Source organism: Bison bison, unplaced genomic scaffold (genome assembly GCF_000754665.1).
Source record: "Bison bison bison isolate TAMUID 2011002044 unplaced genomic scaffold, Bison_UMD1.0 scf7180017864382, whole genome shotgun sequence".
Lineage (NCBI taxonomy): Eukaryota > Metazoa > Chordata > Mammalia > Artiodactyla > Bovidae > Bison > Bison bison.
In genome coordinates this window covers 6,223,015-6,242,736 of record NW_011494954.1, presented here as the reverse complement: position 1 = coordinate 6,242,736, position 19,722 = coordinate 6,223,015, and the positions used below count along the sequence as shown (strand labels likewise).

At 39.8% G+C, this 19,722-nt stretch overlaps 1 long non-coding RNA gene across 1 annotated transcript in view; it reads left to right on the top strand.

Moving 5' to 3' along the window:
* The window catches only part of LOC105001361, a 263,713-nt gene that overhangs the window by 174,218 nt on the left and 69,773 nt on the right, over positions 1 to 19,722 (top strand). The window contains exon 2 of the long non-coding RNA XR_826856.1: positions 6,057 to 6,195. This is a non-coding gene — a long non-coding RNA (uncharacterized LOC105001361). The remainder of the gene's footprint in view (positions 1 to 6,056; positions 6,196 to 19,722) is intronic.

The following is a 19,722-nucleotide window of genomic DNA, read 5'->3' as shown; positions in this document are numbered from 1 at the left end:
ATCCCAGTGTTTAAACCTGAGGGATTGGAGCCCCAATGTGGGTACCTTTTGTAGGGGGCGCCAAGAGGCAGTCCCTCAGCTGATGGTCTCTGGCTCTCAAAGGCAAAACAAGAACTGTTCAGAGCCGTCGTTCAAAAGAGAAAAATGGCTACTTCCCATGTATTTAGTACCCAAACTCACACATGTGAGTAAATACCTTACCTACCTGAGAAGTCTATCAAAGCCAGGATTATTTTCTTAGAACAATAAGTAAATAAGTGTCCCTTACTTGATAGAATAATAGTCTCTTGGATGCCTCAGTTCCCCATCTTTAAAATGGGGATCATAAGAACACCCACCTATATTAGTTTTCAAGGGCTGCTATAACAAATACCACAAGCAGGGGCTTAAACAACAGGAATTTATTGAGTCACAACGCTGGAGACTAGAAATCTTAGATCAAGGTGTTGGTAAGGTGGTTCCTTCTGAGGTATTTTGATGTCTTGGTGGCAATCTTTGGCATTCCTGATCTCTGCCTTTATCTTCACATGGTGTTAGCCCTGTGTGCAAGTCTATATCCAAATTTCTGCTTTTTAGAAGGACACGGATCATATTGAAATAGGGGCCCATCCTACTCCAGTATAGCCTCCTCTTAACTAATACATCTGCTAAGAATGCTAAAAATACTGGAGTGGGTTGCCATTTCCTTCTCCAGGGGATCTTCCCAACCCAGGGATTGAACCTGGGTCTCCTGCATTGTGGTGGATTCTTTACCACTGAACCACTGGGGAAGCCCAATATATCGGCAGTGACCCTATTTCCAAACAAAGTCACATTCTTAGTTACTGGGATTTAGAATTTTACCATATAAATTTGGAGAGGGACACAATTTAACCAGTTAACACCACCTCATAGGGTTATTGTGTGGATTAAAGGAGTAGTAGATAAAGTGCCAGAGAAGGTGATGGCACCCCACTCCAGTACTCTTGCCTGGAAACTCCCACGGACGGAGGAGCCTGGTAGGCTGCAGTCCAGGGTGTCACTAAGTCGGACACGACTGAGTGACTTCCCTTCCACTTTTCACTTCCATGCATTGGAGAAGGAAATGGCAACCCACACCAGTGTTCCTGCCTGGAGAATCCCAGGGACGGGGAAGCCTGGTGGGCTGCCATCTCTGGGGTCGCACAGAGTCGGACACGACTGAAGTGACTTAGCAGCAGCAGATAAAGTGCTGACCTTCCCCAGTGACTCAGCATTAAAGATTCTACCTGCTAATGCCGGAACCACAGGAGAGGCAGGTTTGATTTCTGAGTCAGAAAAATACCCTGGAGGAGGGCATGGCAAACCACTCCAGTATTCTTGCCTGGAGAATCCATGGACAGAGGAGCCTGGTGGGCTACAGTCCATAGGGTCGCACCAAGTTGGACACAACCAAAGCAACTTAGCGCACGCACAGGTAAAGTACTGTGTGAGAATTTACTCTGATTATTACTGGTAAGCAGATAGAGGATAGAATTACAATATAAATAATTATTATTACTATTTGAAGCCCTACTATGTGTCAGGGACTATATTGTTGTACTTCCTTCTAATCCTCATAGTAATCTTCAAAGTACGTTCTTTATCTTCAGGATCCCCAGTTTACAAATGAATAAATTGAAGCTCTGTAAATGAATAAACTGAAGTATAGTCAAAATTATGGTTTTTTCAGTAGTCACTTATGGATGTGAGATTTGAACCATAAAGAAGGCTGAGCACTGAAGAATTGACGCTTTTGAACTGTGGTATTGGAGAAGACCTTGGACTGAAAGGAGATCAAACCAGTCAATCCTAAAGGAAACCAAACCTGAATATTCATTGGAAGGACTGATACTGAAGCTGCAGCTCCAATACTTTGGCCACCAAATGCGAAGAGCCGACTCATTGGAAAAGACCCTGATGCTGGGAAAGATTGAAGGCAGGAGGAGAAGGGGACAACAGAGCATGAGACAGTTGGATGGCATCACCGACTCAGTGACATGAGTTGGTGCAAACTCCAGGAGATGGTGAAGGACGGGAAAGCCTGGCATGCTGTAGTCCTCGGGTCACAAAGAGTCAGACATGACTGAGCAACTGAACAATGACAACAAAACTGAAGCTTATAGAGGTGAAATGATTTTGATGTGGTTGAAGCCTCCCAACTTGTTTATCATTGTAAATAAGATTGTCATCTCAACCCGACTGTGTAATACTTTGAATAATGGAAATAACAGAATTCTTAAAAATTTATAACTTCTTAGTTCCTTTGTATGTAAATGCAATTTTCCATGTAACGTATTGAATTTTCATGATCAAGGTTCTGCCACAATTTTCTATATAGAAAGATCAGCTGCCGCATAAAAACTGTTATTTAGACAAACATAGTCATTTTGATTTTGTCAATAATTTCTTTAAAATATTGATGGTTTCCTGATTTAGTTAACATTCAGTGAACAGGGTCCCTGATACCATATTAGGAATCAGTAGATGAATAAAACCTGTCTCTTGCCTTCAGAGAACTTGTGTTGGGATCCTGAGTATACTGAAGGGGATGAGTCATTGGCCAGACTTGGGATTGGCTGAGCTGAGTGCATGGTGAGGGTCATGGTGAGAAACAGTCAGAGTGATGGTATCTGGGGGAGGGATGTAGAAGGTCAGATGGAACCCATGCATCCCTTCAGGCACTCTGATACTTATTTTCAATAAGTAGAGAGATGGGGACCCACTTCAGTTGCATATTTAGCCTCATTGAAGGAGCCAGTCAGCAAAACTAAAAGGTCTTCTATATGCTTACTTACATCAACCCTTGCCTGATTTCCCAGAAATGTAGTAGAAGTTAAATGGTTTTTAGCTCAGAATTTATCAGGTAATCAGTGTAAGTGAAAACAGGAAACTAGTTTTTTTTTTTTTTTTTTTCCTCTTAGGGCCATCTCCCATGGAAATTCAGATGAGAATGAAAGAAAGTTATTTAGAGGGCATTTAACACTCAATTACCCACCAGGACTCCTGACAAAATGAATATGTTTCTGTATATGGCAGTGCTGTTTGGTGCCTTATGCAAAAATGCATATGGCATGGTCCTTGCTTTAGAAGAGTGTATGGTCTAGTTGGAGAACAGAGCTACTCCAAACTTTCCTCCTCATTGGTTTGAATATGAAACACTTCCTGCTCTTGGATGAATTAGGTTGATTAATGATAATGGAATAATATTATTTTGCATTTGTAGGATGCTTTTAACTTTTCAAAGTGCTTTCCCATACTATTTTTCCTGCCAGACTCTCATACAAAAGTGCAGATGAATAGGGTCTGGGCTAAGACCAGGACTGGTATTTTGGGACTCTCAGGAGCCTGGCTGCTGCTCTTGTGAGGGGAATGGCCTTTCCTTCCTAGCCATTCTGTCTTAGATTTTGGCTTCTGCCCTTTCTTTTCATTTCCCACACTGTGCTGTCACTGTTCTGTCTTCCTTGCTGTTGCCTTGGAGTTTTCTACATATCACACTGTGCTCTTTGGAGCAAAACTATTATAGAAATCTAATAAATAATAAATTTCAGTGCTCAGGCAGATCAATAAAATGCATGATAAGAAGAGGCCATTATGGCAAATGAAAAATGCACTAGAGGATGCCCACAGCAGGAGTCAACTTTCAGCCAGGAGAAGCTGATCCTCTTGAAACACCAAAGACATAGGTGTCTTGAGGGCATTTTGAAGTGTTTCTCCTTTCTTAGTTCATCCACAGAAGTTTGTTGAAGATCTGTGTCCTGCCAGACTGGGTGCTGGAAATTAGATGTGCAGAAGCATTCTGTATCCAGGAGCTCAACAATTTAGCCAAAGAGATGGGTGATGCAGCCATGGCTAATTGTAATGCAATGCCATTGCCTCTGTAGACAATAAACAAAGATACCTGGAGCGCTCAGAGGAGGAAGAAACCAACTATGCAGAGGACAGTCTTTCATAAAAGTAATGACACTGGATTTCAACCATAAAGGGTGGATAGGGATTTTTTTTTTTCTGGTGGAAGAGCTGAAATAAATGAGTGAGAATATTTGCTATGAGCAGGAAATAGCGTGTACACAAATGCTGGGTTGAACATATACCAACACGTCTAGGGATTTTTTTTGGTCCAGACTTTTTATCAAAACATTTAAAGTATTTCTCAGTCTGGGACGATGCAGATAACCAGTCTATGTTTTTACTCAGCTTGCTCCAGTATTTTGGATTTTTACTGTTTAAGAAAATATAAGGCCCAGTAAGCAGGAAGTAAGCACAAGAGCAAGGATGCTCAGCCTCTAGCATGTTGGCAGAGCTGTTGTGGGCCACCAGCTATTTCCTGTGGTTCTCAGGTTGGCCCAAGAGAGGACAGAATCTGAAGGACATGGTTCAGCCTTATTACCACCCTGGTCACATGGAGAGAACAGATGGAAGAAGGGGTATTTTGCCTCAGCAATGCTCTACTAACTTTCCAGTTTCCTAATGTGTGGTCTGAATCGTCATCCTTGAACTTGATCTGTCAGTAACCCTAATCTTCTTCCATGGCAGAGAAGAGGAGGATGTGGAAATAGGAGGCTTGATTTCTCCTAGAAAGAAACAACTTTGTTATGAAATCTGATGCAAGGCTGAGATGAGATGTGAAAAAACCCCTGTTCTAGTAGAAGGTTCTGCTATTAGCACCTTAACCTTTTTCTTCTGGATTCTTCTTTTTAAAAAATCTTCCTACTCTTTATTTCAGCCTCTCAGTTGCAACATTTTATCCTCTGCATCATTTCAGCTTTTCCCTATTAAAGTAGCCATTGATAAATTAATAGAGAAAAAGTATATACACTTTAAAATCTATGAACTATTACTAAATTAGCTCTGTCACTTTGGGAAAGTTACTTATCCTCTCTGGGTCTTAGTTTCCTTAAACGTCAATTGGGAAATAAATCTGTATCTTTAGATTTGCTGGTATGGTCAAAGCTATGTTTTTTCTAGTAGTAATGTTCAGATGTGAGCTTTGAACCATAAAGAAGGCTGAGAGGTGAAGAACTGATGCTTTTGAACTGTGGTATTGGAGAAGACTCTTGAGAATCCCTTGCACTGCAAGGAGATCAAACCAGTCAATCCTAAAGGAAATCAACCCTGAATATTCATTGAAAGGACTGATGCTGAAGCTCCGATACTTTGGCTACCTGATGCAAAGAGCCAACTCATTGGAAAAGACCCTGATGCTGGAAAAGATTGAAGACAGGAGGAGAAGGGGACAACGGAGGATGAGATGGTTGGATGGCATCATCGACTCAGTGCACACAAGTTTGAGCAAACTCTAGGACGGACGTGAGTTAGCGACTGAATAACAATGTTTTTTTTTTTTTTTTTTTTAATTGTAGTTCTTCTTTAGTAGTGGTGTGATATACTGGAAAGAACTTGAGACTGTAAGAGCGCTCTCTCCAACAATTATTATCTGAAAACTGAAATTAGTCAAGGTTAAATAAGTTTTCCATGGACAAATAGATAATAATTGTTGGAGAGAGTGCTCTTACAGTCTCAAGTTCTTTCCAGTCTATCACACTGCTACTGAAGAAGAAAATGATACCCATCTCATTGAATTTTGGGCTTCCCATGTGGCTCAGCCTGTAAAGAGTCCACCTCCACCTGCAATGCAGGAGACCTGGGTTCGATCCCTGGGTTGGGAAGATCCCCTGGAGAAGGAAAAGGCTACCTCCTCCAGTATTCTGGCCTGGAGAATTCCATGGACTGTATAGTCCATGGGGTTGAAAAGAGTCGGACACGACTAAGTGACTTTCACTCACTCATTGAATTTTTGCGCAGATTATTTGGAAGGACCTACATTAAATACTTAGCACTGTGTTTTACATAAAAGAAGCTTAAAATGCAAGCCTTTCCTCCTCTTTCAAGTCTGTATTTAATTTATAGATTAACTCAGTTTAATCTTTGCTAGTATTCTTCCTCAGTTCCTTGCAGAATTATATCTAGTTGTCCATGCTGAGCAGTAACTTCTGACTGATCACCCCAATCCATTCTCTTATTTGTTTTAGTTTGACCATCTTCTCTCCATCTCCCAGCCCTCTTTGTAGTTAAGTGTGGCCATCTGACAAAGTGTTTACCAGCGGTGAGTGCGGGTGATGTGTGCCACTTCCAGGCTTGACCATCAACTTCCCACAAGTATCCTCTGTGCTGTTCTCTCCCTTCCAGACCACTGAGGTACGTGACCTTGGAAGGCCAGAGTGACCTTGGAAGCTAAGTTGCCCTCAATTTGAGTCCCTGAATAACTACTGATCAGAGTAAACTCTCTACCACCACCACTCACACACACACACACACACACACACACTCACACACAGAGAAAGAAAGAATTGAAACATTTTTGTTCTGGCCATTTAGCTTAACTTGATAATATTTTTAAAATTCAATCTCCCAAGTTTAAGTGACAAAGCTGGAAAATGACACATTGTAAAGCACTTTTGAAAGAGCACTGACCTAAAAGTAGAACTGAGTTTGAGACTTGATTTGCACCTAACAGCTATGTGATCTTTTTATTTGCTTATTCAACCCTTCTTCTTGTAAAAAAAAAAAAAAATGTGATGATAGTTTATATTACTTTGGTAGACCATTTAACTTTTTGGGTCTCGGATTATTTACCTGCAAAATATGTCACACGGTTACTGTGAATATTAATTAAGAATATGCATGTCATAAATTTTAAATTTATAGATCATTTCCTGATGACTGAGGTAAAGAAGCCATCTGCCAGTGTAGGAGACACAGGTTCGATCCCTGGGTTGAGAAGATCCCCTGGAGAAGAAAATGGCAACCCACTCCAACATTCTTGCCTGAGAAATCCCATGGACAGAGGAGCCTGGCAGGCTACAGTCCAGGGGGTTGCAATGATTTAGACATTACTTAGTGACTGAATAGCAACACAAATTGAACATTATCATTCAAAAAGGTAGCCACTAGCCATGAGTTGATATTGAATACTTGAAATGCAGCTAGTCTGAATTGAGATAATTTGTAAGTATAAAACATATGCTGGGTTTTACAGGCTTGGTACAGAAATTTTGAAAAATGAAGGTCAGTGACTCAAAGATTTTATTTGTTGATTGCTCATTGAAGTGATGATATTTTAGATATATTAAGTTCAGTTCAGTCGCTCAGTCATATCTGACTGTTTGTGACCCCATGAATTGCAGCATACCAAGCCTGCCTGTCCATCACCAACTCCCGGACTGCAAGGAGATCCAACCAATCCATTCTAAAGAAGATCAGTCCTGGGTGTTCTTTGGAAGGACTGATGCTAAAGCTGAAACTCCAATACTTTGGCCACCTCATGCGAAGAGTTGACTCATTGGAAAAGACTCTGATGCTGGGAGGGATTGGGGGCAGGAGGAGAAGGGGACAACAGAGGATGAGATGGCTGGATGGCATTACCTACTTGATGGACATGGGTTTGGGTGAATTCCGGGAGTTGGTGATGGACAGGGTTAAATAAAATGCATTATTGAAATGAATTCTCTTTTTTGAATGTGGAAGCCCACTTTCACTAGAGAATTTAAGATTATAGATACAACTCACAGTATTGGACAGTGCTGCTCTGAAGATTAAAGTTATCAGATATATATTTAGCATACTCAAATATCCTCTAGTATTTCTGAACATGGGACCTGAGTAGTGGGAAATGGAAAGCAAGTTTTCATTAAATGAAGAGGATGGTTCTCATCTTGCTGGGCTGTTATTGGGGTTGGAGATTGTATATGTACAGTGCCTGGTGTGTAAAAGTTGTTCATCAAATGGCAGCTGTTGTTCTCCTATCTTTTTGTTTTACCCAAAAGCAGCTTACATGCTCATCAGTGACTGACTTTGAATTTTCTCATTAAGGAAAACAGTCTTTTGTTTCTTCTTTTAAAAATGCTTCTAAAATGTATTTGCATTATCAAAGCTGAGACTGCTTTTGTTCTCCTTTACAGCTTTTTTTTTAATGTCATCATCTCCCTAAGTATAGTTATAACAGCTAACCTCTCTCTGGATCTAATCGAAGGAAACTGAGAGCAATTAGCTTCCTTGGAATTAGGGAAATGGGTTTCAAGTCTGGCAATCCCTATTTAAAGCCCCATGCTTAGCTAATGCTTTTCTTTAATCAAATCACCACCTCAATTTTTAAAAGAAGGGGGTGGAACTAAATGGCTATTATTCTAAGCCCAGAAATGTTTTATTTTTCCTTGATTTTGGTTGATGATCCATAATTTGGACCATCTATATGATGTACATATTCATAAGTTTTCTTTCTTCCTTTTTAAAATAATAGTGATGTGTTTACTTTTTGTGATATAGAGCTTCCCTAGTAGCTCTGCTGGTAAAGAATCCACCTGTAATGCAGGAGACCCCGGTTTAAGTCCTGGATCAGGAAGATTCCCTGAGGAAGGGATAGACTACCCATTCCAGTATTCTTGGGCTTCCCAGATGACTCAGACAGTAAAAAATCTGCCTGCAATTCGGGAGACCTGGGTTTGAACCTTGGCTTGGGAAGATTCTCTGGAGAAGGGAATGGCTTCAGTATTCTTGCCTGGAGAATTCCATGGACAGAGGAACCTGGTGAGCTGTACAGTTCATGAAGTCACAAAGAGTCGGACACAACTGTGCAACTTTCACTTTTTCACTTTATTGAGACGTAATTCACTTACTATAAAATTTATCCTTTTAAAATATACAATTCAATGGCTTTTAGTATTCTCAAAGAATTGTACAATCATTTCCTAATTTCTTCATTTCTTTGACCACCCCAAACAAGTATGTTTTAGCAGTACTAATAAATACTCCCTAAAATCTCTGTTTTTATCTCTATTGATTTTCCTGCTCTGGACGTTTTCTGTAAATGGAATCATACAGTATGTGGCTTCCTGTGACTGGCTTCCTAGCATAATCTTTTTGGGGTTCATTTATATTTAAACTTGTGTCAATACTTGATTGTTTTTATTGCCAAATATTATTGCCTTCTCTGAATTTACCACCTATTGTTTATCCATTCATCAAGTGTATTCACTTTCGGGCTATTATGAATAGTGTTGCTATAAACATTTTTGTATAGGCTTTTGTGTGAACATGTTTTTAATTCTCTTGGGTATATACTTATGAGGGGAGTGCTGATCATGAGGTAACCATGTGTTTAACCACCAAACTGTTTTAAAAAGTGGCTGTATCATTTTGCAATCCTACCAGAAATGTAAGAGGGGTAGAATTTTTTTACATCCTTGCTATCTCTTGTTATTTTCTGTCTTTCTGATTTTAGCCATCCTAGTGAAGGTGAAGAAATCTTGTGATTTTTGAATTGCATTTCTCTGGTGATTAGTAATATTGATTACTTTTTGAGTGTTTAGTAGCCATTTGTTATGTGTTCTTTGGAGAAAACAATTTTTGAATGCCTTGCCCATTTAAAAAATTAAGTTATCTTCTTATTGTTGAGTTGTAAGAGTGCTTTATATATTCTGCATACAAGTCCCTTATCAGATGTATGATTTGCAAGTATTTTCTCCGATTCTGTGGATCATCTTTTCATTTTCTTGATGGTATTCCTTGAAACACAAAATTTTAATTTTGATGAAGCCCACTTAATCTATTTACTCTTCTTGCTTGTGCTTTGAGTGTCACATCTAAGGAATCATGACTTAATTCATAAAAGTTTCAGGGTTTAAAAACAGAGGCATAATGAAGAAGATAGTCTAGTTTATAATTTCCAACCTGCCCTTGTCAGGCCTCACTGGCTTCCAGACAAAGTTTTGGCTGTGCTATCAAAGAATTGTTAAAATCTTATTGTCATAGCAGGTCAGCGGTGCGAGGAGGGCACAGCTGCTAGGCATTTGGACACTGAAGCAATTGCCTTAATTGGGCATTCCTCACCTCTCCAGTCTGGCTTGTTAATGGCTTTTTAAGTGAGACGCACCAGCCAAATGAATTAGACTATTTGGCAAGTCAATTCTTGCTCACTTGGAAGCGTTAATCCATGGAAAATAAGCAGAGGCCTTCAGCCAGGAGGAAACCTGAATCACACTGCAGAGGTGAAAGAGAAAGAGCTGTTGTGTGCAATCTCAGAAGCTTCCAAGTTCACTTCCAAGGACTGTCTGGAAAAAAGATCGTCTTCTCTAACTACTCTCTCTCTGCCACTGTCTTGTCTAACTACTCTCTCTCCACTACTCTTCCTTAATTCAGCAAATGCTTATTAGTACCTGTAACATGCCCATGAGGCATGCAAGGAAGGTGTGTCATGATGTCTGCCCTAAAGGGCTTCTACTCATTGGAAGGAATAGAAAATACACACATGAAATGGTGAGAAGGAATTCACTAATAATGTAAGATACTTTCCATTCTCTCAGCTTTGTGTATTCTGGCTTCAGTCAACACTGTACACAAATTTCTTTTCTCAGAGAACAAGGAAAGTCACCAATAACCTGTTGTTGTTATTGAGTTGCTCAGTCAAGCTGAACTCTTTGCAACCCTGTGGGCTGCAGCACACCAAGTTCCTCTGGACTCTGCTATCTCTCAGAGTTTGCTCAAATTCACATCCTTTGAGTTGATGATGCTGTCTGACCATCTTGTCTTCTGCCACCCGTTCTCCTTTTGCATTCAGTCTTTCCCAGCATCTGGGTCTTTTCCAGTGAGTGGGCTCTTCGCATCAGGTGCCAAAGTATTGGAGCTTTAGCTTCAGCATTAGCCCTTCCGGTGAGTATTCAGGGTTGATTTCCTTTAGGATTGACTGGTTTGATCTCCCTGCAGTCCAAGGGATTCTCAAGGGAGTCTCTCAGTCCAAGGGAGTCTTCTTTAGCACAACTCAAAAGCATCAATTCTTTGGCTGTCAGCCTTCTTTATGGTCCAACTCTCACATCTGTATATGTCTACTGGAAAAACTATAGCTTTGACTATATTGACTTAGTTGGCAAAGTGATGTCTCTGCTTTTTAATACACTATCTAGGTTCATCCTCTGATGAGCAATTAAAAGAGCAAGCATCTTTTAATTTCATGGTTGCAGTCACCATCTGCAATGATTTTGGAACCCAAGAAAATAAAATCTGTCACTGCTTCTACCTTTTCCTCTTCTATCTGCCATAAAGTGATGGGACTGGATGCCATGATCTTAGTTTATTGAATGTTGAATTTCAAGCCAGCTTTTTCACTGTCCTCTTTCACTCTCATCATTAGGCTTTTTATTTCCTATTTACTTTCTGCTATTAGAGTGGTATCATCTGCATATCCAAGGTTGTTGACATTTCTCCCAGCAATCTTGATTTTAGCTTGTGATTCATCCAGCCAGCGTTCTGCATGATGAACTCTCCATGTAATCTACCTGTTGCCAAACTTGATAAATTCCAAATTGGTGTTCACAGCCTTGACCATTCTTCTGGGCTCCATTCTGAATTTCCACTTGTCTATCACAGATCTTTACCTGGAAGTCTTGGCAGTACAAGTTTCAAACATCTAAAATTGAACTTCTCTTCTCCCTTCTTTCTCACTCCTACGTTCACCCATCTACTCTACTCTTTTGATTATAGCAAAATCACCTACCTTGTAAATTACCAAATTCTACTATTTTTACCCCAGTGTCCCGGTGCATGCTAAGTCAGTTCAGTTGTGTCTGATGACTCTTTGTGACCCCCTGGACTATAGTCCGTCAGGCTCCTCTGTCCAGGGGATTTCCCAGGCAAGAATACTGAGCAGGTTGCCATTTCCTACTCCAGGAGATCTTCCCTACCCGGGGATCAAACCCGAGTCTCTTGTGTCTCCTGTATTAACAAGCAGATTCTTTACCACTGCACCACCTGTGAAGCCCCTCAACATCCCTAGTTATAGTCTATTATTGTTTCTTCCTTTCCAACCCTATTGTCTTAGTTCAGGTTTTGAGTATCTCGTTCCTGAATTTACAGTATAAAGCTACTCTGCACTAATACATTCTCTAATCATTTGTCTACATTTCTACCAAAATTACTTTTCAAAACCCTGAACTCTATTCTGCCAATGCTTTGTTTGCATCTCCAGCGACTCCCACAGCCTAACGTCTCAACTCTTTGTTAAATAGCTTATGTAGACCTGTTAATTCTTGCCTCTACCTCCCTTTCTAAATCACATTGTTCTCACATAGCTCTAAATTCCTCTCTGCCATCCAATCACACTGTGGGCTGCTGTACATCCATGCGTTTGTCCACTCTCCTCTGCCTGGAGTAACCTTTCTCTTGCTTTTCTGCTCTATGAACTCTTTGTTTTTGTTTAGCTGTTAAGCAGTGTAGCCCGCCATGCTCTTCTGTCCATTGAATTTTCCAGGCAAGAGTACTGGAGTGGGCTGCCGTTTCCTTCTCCAGGGGATCTTCCCCACCAGGGGACTGAATCTTGCATTGGTGGTCAGATTCTTTATTCCAGAGAACCCCATGAACTCTCACTCACCTTTAAGTTCCAAGACCCAAAATAACCCTGGAAAGCCTTCCTTGACACTCATGTCATCTTGCATTGGCTTCTGCTACAGTTCTTGTCATACTTCTGTCATTAGTCACAAGTTTCTCTCTTGTCTCAGTCCCTCTCTCTGACTTTGACCAGCGCATTCTTTAATCCTTTGCTTTCCTTTCTCTCTCAATCTTTTTGAGTCTCCAAACTCCACTTACAAACCTATCAGCTCCTGGAAAAGCACAGACTACCTTGCTACAGCACCTAGCAAAGTGCCTCACTCAGAAAAGATGTTAGGTAAAGGTTCTCATGAATGAGTTTGCCAGCTCAAATATGATTACTCCTCACCCACCTAAAGGCAAACATGTCCAAATTTTGAATTAGTCCACAGTATATTTTTTCATGTATTAATCAGCTTTGTTTGGGTCTTTTGGATGGTAGGAAGAGTTATTATATAAGTGTAAGAAAACCCAGCTTCCCAGGTGGTACTAGTGGTAAAGAACCTGCCTGCCAATGCAGGAGGGCTTAAAAGACATGGGTTTGACCCCTGGGTCAGGAACATCCCCTGGAGGGGGGCGTGGCAACCCACTCCAGTATTCTTGCCTGAAGAATCCCATGAACAGAGGAGCTGACTGGCTACAGTCCATACGGTTGCCAAGAGTCAGACAGGACTGAAGGGACTTAGTACACATGCATGACAAAACCCAGGAAAACCAGTGGGAGAAATTTAGTGATGCTAAATTGGTCATGCAGGGCTAGGGGCCAAGCCTGGAGTGGCTCATCTGGTTCTGCACTTGATTCAGCAGCTTCTGTAACTGTGGCACACAGTCCCATAGAGCTGGTTTAATGAATGGGTGGCATTGTAGTGAGGAAGTTATGTGGACACTGGGATCGGAATCCAGGCTTATAGGTCTCATTTGAAGTCATCTGCCCAACTTCTCTGCACCTTGGTATTTAACACTGATATGAAACAAGCAATCCTCTCAAAGTTTTTGTAGGAATAACTAGGATAATGTGTGTGCCAAGTCCTTGCATGTGGTTGTCAAATGGGAGCTATTTCATATGTATGTTTGAAAAGGTATGTATGTATTATTTAACTAGTCTGGAAAATGTATAAATGATAATTTCTAATACATCTGACCTAGTTTCCTTAAGCACTGTCTCTTTTCATAATTTTTTGAACTGGGGACTAGGCTCAGATTCCTGAATGCTACTACTGGTCCTGAGAGAGATGTGCATTTAAAGCCAGTGAACTGAAATTGTGCAAAGTGGAATTCTTCCTAGAATTTATATCCTTGGGGATATTTAAATAGCAATGTCCAAGGCTGTAAACACAGCTGAGAAATGCTGTTATTGCATTTAAGAATCTCTTTTCTATAATATTAAGACATCTTGATTTAATTGGTAAGCTGCTCTGTGATAGCATTCAATTTAAATGAGGTTTGTGGAGTGGGAGATCATAAGGCAATCTTTCATGGATCAAAGACTGCTGATGAAGTCTATCTTATTGCCATGTGTCAGAAATTAAATCACTGTCTACTGTCATGAACCGATCGATCAGATTCTCTTTTTGATGGTAGAATGCTAGTGGGGGCGGGAGGAGTAGACAAAGTGAGGATATAAAATAGAATTTTACGACTTCTGTATTGTGCTGCTTACTTTATAGATTGGATAGGCTCTGTCTTACTGTACTGGGGTATTATCAGTCAGCATTTTCATATGAAGCAAAACATACTCAGAAACACACTTATAGACACACAGACACAGGCACACATCCCAAGGCTGGAAATCTGAAGAAAATAGAATATAGAGAAGAGTATAATTTTGTTCTACAACGAGCCTTGGGTTTCTGTGTTTAGAATTATTTTCAATTCTGAACTTTCTTCTGCATTGTCCATCTATTAGTAAATTGACTACAGATTCCCTTCCTTTAAAAGGAGAGATAAGTGTTCACTGAGTTTCCTGAAATCCTGGATTAAAAAATACTGTCATTGATGTCTTTGGGCTTGGATGAAGATGGAGGAGCTCATTTAAAAAGTGAAGCCTTTCAGTATTAAAACTTCACATGAAGCTGAACTGATGCAGAATCAAAGCTTTTTTGAGAGCATGACAGAAAGAGATTGATTATGTCAGCACCCCATGTCTTGGAAATGTTTGTGAAGCATTGGACTTCCCTGGTATATATCATGACCCTGCTAGGATGCATCTCAAATTTGGTCAAATTACCAAATTGTTTTCTGTTTCTTTTTTAGGATGGGCTTAATTGGAGCATACTTCCATGGAAAATTATGGATGCAAATACATTAACCCTGGTCACCATGGTGACATATACTGATAAGTCTGGTTGAAAATACCATAAGGCAGGCATACTGGGCATCATTTACTCTTAGCACAGGGGAACCTCTCTTTGCAGAACATCCTGACTTTTTTTTTTAGTTTCCAATATCCTAGCAGATGGCCTAGGTTCTTGGAGTACAATCAGTTCTCTGTGCACTGACGCACATCCTTCAGTGGGATTCTATGGAAAGACGGTGTGTGCAGCACAGATCTTGGGATTCTTCAAAGGATTCTCAAAGCCCTCAGCAGCCAATCAGTAGTTAAGGGGGAAATGGTGGTAAATGAGGTGGAAGCCCTCTGTGGATGAGATAATGGTCTGGAAGGGGCTATAAGTTTGGATTCTCATTCTGCTAATTTTCTCTGTGACCTTGCCAATGACTTTTTCTCTCCCTTTGCAGAGAAAACTTCCCTGCTTTTGTAAGAAAGAATCATGCAAATGGTCATCCACAACTTTGAAACCACAAAATGCTATAGAGATGCTAGATTTACACCTTCTAAGGTTTGATTTTCCTCTGCTCTTAGAGCAGTTACTATTTCTAGGCTCAAGTGGATCAGAGAATAGTATTCTGATGCTCTAAGAAGGAAACAGGTGTTAAGCTGGGTACTGGTGTGCTTAGCTACAATTAAATAAGCTGCTGTAGCTTTAGGGACTGACTCACCCTTCATCATTCTGATGAATAGCAAAGCTGTCTCATGCCGGTTTTTTGATTTTTCTCCCCTATTCAATTTGTTAGAAGTTTCTCTTTTGTGATAGGAGAAAATGACAATTATCTTCCTCTTGTGTTGTTTCCATTTTTGGTAAGCAGTTGGCAGAATTTTCATTGGATAGAATTTCAAAGGCTGTTTTTGTGAAAAAAAATCATTCTTCTTGACACTGACAAAATGGTAGGGGAGAGACGAGAGTTGGCTTTTATTTCACCAGGTTCAGTCATCTCCAAAGGCTAAATTCAATGACTGTCCCATGGTTATTGCCACGATCTGCCTGTGAATGTCTAGCTTTAAAGATGTACTGAATTTTGCATTACACTGTTTTTGTCCTGTGATGCTGACTACATTCCAGTGTTGATTGCATTACCTGTGTCAGTTTCATCGACCTCCTCCCTTATACCACTGAATTGTTTGGTCTTGGGAGGAATACAAACTATTCTTAATGCAGGGTTAACTTGAATAAATTATAGTTAAATGATAAAATTTGCAGGAAGAGAAGTTCACATTGAGGACATGTGTATGCAGATTTTGAATTATCTGCTCTTTTGTTTTATCTATTCTATAGTACTTTTGTATTGATGCCAATAAGAAAGGACCAATTGAACTTCCTGTTTGGAGGGAGATAAAACAAGGTGGGAAATGCAATCTTGCCAAGGGTGCAAACTGGCCCTGTAAAGCTGAATCCAGTCCCTGGAGGTACTCTGTTCCGTTGTTATAAACTTAAATACAACTGCATTTAAGTGACTTTCCAGTGTAGTTTGCTATAGTCCCCATTGCTCCTTAATGTCTTATACTCTTGTCTCACCACCTTTATTGCCTCCTGCTCCCTGAATGAGTTTGCAGTCCCTGTTGAAAGACTCATTCCTAACTAGGAAGCTGTGTGTGTCTATGCTAAGGGCTTGATCTGTATGGCAGGAAAGGATATCTATGTATTGTTATTGTTTAGTCACTAAGTTGTGTCTGACTCTTTGTGATCCCATGGACTATAGACTGCTAGGCTCCTCTGTCCATGGGATTTCCTAGGGAAGAATACTGGAGTGGGTTGTCGTTTCCTTCTCCACGGGATCTTCCCACCCCAGGGATTGAACCTGGATTTCTTGCATTGGCAGGTGGATTCTTTACCACTGAGCCACCAGGGAAGTTCATATCTATGTATGCCAGAGCAATAATTGGAAACTGAAAGGGTAGAAAGAAAGCAAAGACAAAAGCAAAAGGCGATAGAGGGGAGACAGAAATGGAGTGTTGCTATTCAGTAGGTATGATGTTTCAGTTATGCAAAATAAAAGTTCAAGAGATTTTCTGTATAACATTGCATTGTGTCTATAGTTGACAATACTGTACTGTATACTTAGAACATTGTTAAGAGGGTAGATCTCATATTAAGTGTACTTACCACAATAATAGAAAAAAAAGCAAAAGGCACTATATATATTTTATATATTTATAAATATATTTATATATTTATAAATATATTTATATATTTATAAATGTCAGTAAAATAATAATATAAGGAAAATAAAATAAAAGTCAGTTGTCTTTATTTCCATGAGAACTCCTGTAAAGGAAAAGGAAAAAACAAAGTATAATGATATAGGGTAAAAATAGAATTAAAGAAGTAAAAATAATTTTAATGGTAAAACACACATGGTAAGATATAATTAAGAAAAGCTATAAAGGGTCCCCGAATCTAACTTATTTAACTAGTGTGGAAAAATACAGGTACTTATAACGTAAAAACTTGGCAAAATTGAAACTATCTAATTTTAAAGGTAAAAATTAAGGTACTTTAAAATAGTTTAAAAATATATTTCTACTTCATGTACATTTCACTTGTTATAACAAGTGTTAAATTACCTTTGTAATTTAAAAAGGGAAAGAAAAAAGGTAATAGTCTTCCCTCTCTCTCTTCAAATCTATTTCTTTGAAACAGCCATTGTTGAATACATTGCAAATCCATTCACTGTTTGAAATTGCAGTAATTTTTAAAGACAATTTTCATGTTAGAGAAGGGCAACTATTTGGAATATTCCCTAATTATAACAAAAAGACACTGAAACTCAGAGGCGGCAAGAGATGACCATTATGGGTGCAAAGAGTAGCAATGGAAAGAAAAGAAGGTTCCTGAACAAGCTGTTTTTCAGCCGGATTGTTGTATATTAAAGTGGTATCATAAGTGGCATTCTATTGCTTCCATGAGTTTAAATTGTATCAACCCAAAATAAAAGACAAATAAAAAAATTAGAATTTGGAGGATACATGTTTATAGGTTAGAACTGGGTCTGTGTTTTTGTAAGTAAGATTTAAAAATATCTCTTTCTGGTATTTATTATGGGTTCATAGGATGACTGTAGATATCTCCAGTGGAATGGTTTGGAGTGTTTCATAAAGTTCTGAAAACAAAATTGCTTGGGATTATTTTTTTCCAGTCTTCAGGAAACTTGAACAAGTGCTGTGTAAGTTATAAACAGGACACTCTGAATAGTGATTTCACAAGAATGAGAAAAAAATACCTCACCCACAAAAGTTAAAATTAGAGTAATCTGAGGCATTCACAATGCTTTGAATATCCTGTCCATATCCAGGGCTACTGATTATATTTCTAAAGAAATTTACAAAACCAGATGTCTGTCTGGCAATTGGTTTTGATGAATCTCCAAGTCTTAGCAGTGAGAAAATTTGACAGTTGTCAAAAGCAGCTAGTTATTATGAGTGAGAGAGGAAATTTTCCTATCTGCAAGTTTAGAACTATTACGGGAGACTCTGCATTATAATGTTGAGTTTATAAAGAAGATTTTGGAGCATATAGTTTAAATCTCTAATTTTAAGAAGTGACAATTAATTGTCTGGGATGTTGGGAAGTATTTTAATACCTATGCTACATGAAGGTAGAGAAGGAAATGGCAATCCACTCCAGTGTTCTTGCCTGGAGAATCCCATGGACAGAGAGGCCTGTCAGGCTACAGTCCATGGGGTCACAAAGAGTTGGACACAACTAAGTGACTAACACACACACACAGACATGAGTGTGGTTTTATTATCACCAGTCAAGGTGCCTACATATTTCTTAATTTAAAGAAATTCATTTTATGTTGCCAAGAATTTACATTGTGACACTGATGTGGCTTTTAAGAGTGGTTCTGAAGGCTGTGTATGCATGAGAATAATTTGGAGGTATTAGTGAAATATTGCTTGGGTCCCTCCCCACTCTTGGGGATTCTGATTTAGTAAATCTAGGTGGAGTTTAGGCATCTATGTTTTCAGCAAGCCCCATGGGCAATTCTGAACCACAGTCAGGTTTGAAAAGCACTGGTTTAGGTAGCACCTGATTTAGCTCAAAGAATTTTCAAGTGTCTTTAGCTATGCTGGGCAATCCTATGGACAGAGGAGCCTGGTGGGCTACAGTCCATGGGGTTGCAAAAGACTTAGCCACTAAACAACAACAAATCAGCAGTAGTAGCCCCTCCTACTGAGTGTGCTGCTAAGTCGCTTCAGTTGTGTCCGACGCTGTGCGACCCCATAGACGGCAGCCCACTAAGCTCCTCTGTCCCTGGGATTCTCCAGGCAAGAACACTGGAGTGGATTGCCATTTCCTTCTCCAATGCATGAAAGTGAAAAATGAAAGTGAAGTCGCTCAGTTGTGTCTGACTCTTAGTGACCCCATGGACTGCAGCCTACCAGGCTCCTCCGACCATGGGATTTTCCAGGCAAGATTACTGGAGAGGGTTGCCATTAAGACTAGAACCCTTAATAAAGGCCTTGCCACATTCTGTACATTTATAACGTCTATCCCCGGTATGAATCCTACTGAGTGTAGGTTCCAGTAAATCTTCCCCATTTGCTTGTTAATTACCTTACTTGAGTCTCCGCTTATGCTCTGTCCCTAAATCCACTGTTCACTAATGAAAACCAGTAGCTTCTGAAATGGGCTAACTCACAATTGATAATCAGCCTAGAAAGAATGACAGATAATTCTGCTGAATGAAATTGGGGAAATGGAGTGTGAAAGAAGCCTAAGGATGTTATTTTATTTTCTATTTAATATCTCTGCACTTTTAGGTGCTTTTCCTTTCATTAGATTGAATCTCACGCAGAATCTTGCTCTAGAGAGCAGACGAATGTGGAGCTCTTTGGCTGGCAGCCGTGCTCATTCGGCCTCCCTCTGACTCAGACACTGGTGTTCAGATCCCTCTCACGAACCTGAAAACTGCTGTGACCTTTAACCTTTTGTGTTCCATCTAAAGGCAATAAAGTATACTGCCATG